Source organism: Rhagoletis pomonella, unplaced genomic scaffold (assembly GCF_013731165.1).
Source record: "Rhagoletis pomonella isolate Grant_MI unplaced genomic scaffold, Rhpom_1.0 Rhpom_scaffold_00005, whole genome shotgun sequence".
Lineage (NCBI taxonomy): Eukaryota > Metazoa > Arthropoda > Insecta > Diptera > Tephritidae > Rhagoletis > Rhagoletis pomonella.
In genome coordinates, this window is record NW_023458559.1 from 71,218,071 (window position 1) to 71,221,770 (window position 3,700).

Sequence of the window (3,700 nt, forward strand, 5' to 3'; positions counted from 1 at the left end):
CGATCCTAGTTACAAATATATGGCAACTGTGCCCTTGGAATCCGAGACTCATGGCGGTGACGATGTGGCAGTATATGCTTCAGGTCCCTACGAGCACTACTTCTCTGGCAACTATGAACAGTCGAATATACCAGCTCTGATGGCATATGCAGCCAATATTGGTCCTTTCCAGCAGTCCACTCTGATCACGAAAGTTAATTTAACGGAAAAATATGCGAGAAGTATACCAAAGCGCTTAGTAAAGCTGTGATTTCAACACACATGTTTCGTAAAACTATTTGACTTAAATACATATAATAAATTTGTATGCAAGTACAGTCAAGTGCAAAAGCGAATTGTACTCGAAGTGTTTTTATTTCTCACACACACACACACACACTCAAGTTATATGTATGAACGTGTTGGTTATATGCACAAGTATTTGTATACGATTATTTACCTGTGCTTGAGGCATGCAACTTATGTGTGTATGTGGCTACCGCACGATCTGATCCTAAGTAAATACATCGAATTTAATAAAGTTTCAAGTGGTTTTCGTTAGTTTGGCCATAGCTGGAAGCGAGAAATTTTTCTCATGTACTCGTATGTGTATGCATACCATCCACCCACCTCAAGGTATGTATTCGAAAACTGGTGGGGGTACGATGAGGCCTGCACTTGAAAGGGCACTACAATAAACCACAACACTATTGGTAAGCCGTAGGTGTCAAAGTTACAAGAGCATCGGTGGCAGAAAAGAAGAGTCCTTGAAGGTGAAGCTGAAGTTTTCTGAAACTCTCCAACTAAATGAAACTATTGTTGCCCAGATAAATATCTACATACATATATACATATGTATGTATGTATATTACATACAAAAGCTCCTGCAATTCTGCCTGGTGTGATGTGTATTTGCTTCACTGTCAATATTTGTGTGAAAGTTGTATGATTGAATACTTTCGTATGCATGTGAGGGCTTGTGTTTGTGTGTGTGTGCCTGTGTGTTTATTTATTTTGGTGCCATCAAAGTGCAAAGTAAATGAAAATGTAATCTTTGACTTGCAGCTGAAAGTGTCCAGCAGTCAAGGTGCTCCAGTCAACTGCTCTGCACACCTTTATATACATATATTTCAGGAAGGGGAGGACTTTCAGCCACTGAATTCGTTAAATGTTGCCTTTTGCTCGCCCAATAAAATTACAGTTGTTGCGGGCAAAATTGTAGGTGTACTGGATAAACAATGCGGTCAACGTGTTAAGTTGATGAAGCCGGAAAATTACAAATTTTTATTTAACAATTTAGAGTGGTAGTGATACTAAAATCAGCGCACTTCAAAAAGTAATTAAGCGAAAAATTTGTGAATAAATAAGAAATACACTCAAGATTTGAGATGATTAATCTTAAGCGAGTGTGAATAAGTCTGCATAATTCAAACATGTACATTGTACATAACTAAATACTATATAAAACGTATGTAATTATTATTAAAAGGTTTATACAAGTTGTACTCGAATTTTGCAAAAAAATTCGTTCCCAATAACCAATGAGTGATAAATTTATCAAAAGGCCTTGTGTGTACAAATCGCAGGGGATGAACTGGCATGAAATCGTATTTTTGTCGGCACAACCTCTGAGATTTATTGCGTCTCCTCAAAATTCGATGAAAATTTGGATCGGCAATATTGCCTTGTGAAACAAAGCAGAATTGAATTTGTCGAAATCTCATGCGTAAAAAGGCAACGTGTTTGCCTAGTATGCGCTGTGCGCTTATTTGATTACAGGATATATTCCGATTTTTCCTCACTTATCACCAGAGCCACGCGCTTGACAGTCGTCAAGTTTATTGACACCGGAAATGTAGATGTCATCGGCATACGTTAGGTCTTTCCCAATTGTGACGAAGCTGGTGGTGCTGCTGAAAGTAATTTTACATAGTCGTATTGATGGTTGACAACACCTTCTCTCTCATGTCCTTTCCAATATTTGGCTTGCATTGATACCATGCTTTCGTCAGACCATATTTTCAACTCTAGATAACGTTCTTCCACAGCTCGCGTTGCGTCCTATGGCAGCCCAGCGGCGCATTGCTGAAGGACCCGAAGTAATCATCACACCGTGGGCAGTATGCCGGAGTCAATCGATTACAACCCATCTATAAGTATGACCGCTTTGTGGTTAGCGTCCTTTACATACTGGGACCCCATTCAGCAATGCGCCGCTGGGAGGCTATAGTATATGCATCGTCTCTCTTCTCAGCGCTGGTACGTAGGATATGAGAAATCTGATAGATGTATTGATTTGTGCTCCTGGTGACTCTGAATATCCGCTCTCATGCTTCGGCGAACGGAAAGTTTTTGTCACACAGGCTGAGTTTTCTGAGTGTTCAACCAGGAAGGTCTTCTTAGCCCACCCAGGCATTAAAGTCGTAAAGCATGATATTTATGCCATCATAGATACGTGATAAGAGCTCCTCAGATTTATATAAAAATCTCGCCTGGATGCGGCTTGTGGCAAGCTCAGATTTTCGTATGCACAACAGAATTCCAGAAGAAGTCCCTCTCCTATTATTTTCATTGTAAATTACCCATGTGGCCGCTCACTTGTAGTAAAAGCGAAATATTATAGCTATTCACTCTGCTCAAGCAACGACTGTTGTCAACAGTAAAATAATTGCAAAATATTTACCACTGCATTTTTGTTACATATGTATGTAGGTATTTCAATGCCTAATAGCTTTACATCGTCTTGAGCATATTGCGCTTAGTTTTCAAGCATAATCTAGATACAGAACCATCCTAATTTTTTTAGCGTCGTAGAAACTTGTTTTTTTCTAGACATTCTCTTTTCTCGAATCTTCAATTTCATAAGAGCCTACACATTTCCAATTGGATTTGCACTCTGCGAAGGCCAATTTAGCTGTTCTATGCCTCTTTCTGGTTTCCAATATTTGCATATCTGACTCCGGTGTTTGGGTCATTGTATTCTTGAAGGATCCAATCACTTGTAATCGGTCTATAAAGTTTGCCGCCCAATTTAGAAAACATTTTTGATATGAGTAGTTGGATCATAAACTTGGCGTGGAGGTTATGTGTAAAGACGGTCAAAGTACCGGATAATTTTTCAGAAAAACATCCGTAAACATGGGCCTAAGCCGGGTGTTTAACAGACGGCTGAACAAATTTAGTGCTTTTACCAGTCGAAGCTTTCTTCCAGTAATTCCAAACAACGAAATTTTCTTTCGTCCATTTTTGGTGTCAGAATTCTTTCAATTGGACAAATGGAAATGGTTTTTTTTTTTTGACGAAAGCTTTTATTTTGCTTGCCTTAGGCTAAGAGTAGGATTATTATTTTTAAATAAATTGGTAATGGCCGGTCATCAGGGTTTGAGGTAGTTTCAGTCAAACCTCTGCCACATTTATCATCGACAGTTACTTGACTTTTTAAGCACTTTGCGTCGCCAGTTGTGGACATTTTCGGGTGATTTAAATCATTAAAAAAGGAAAGTTGCCACCTATTTCGAAAAATTCGATTAAAGACATTTATCAAATAAATGATGTATTACAATTTGGATATCAGTCAAATGAGGTTTGAGAAAGCTTAATTTGGAAAATATTTTTTGAGAGGGTTGCCACATGTTTCAAAAACTTAATTAACTTAAATTTAAAAGACAAACAGCATATCGAGCCCTAACCGCCAAAATAACGTAAGCGAAATTTTTTTCAA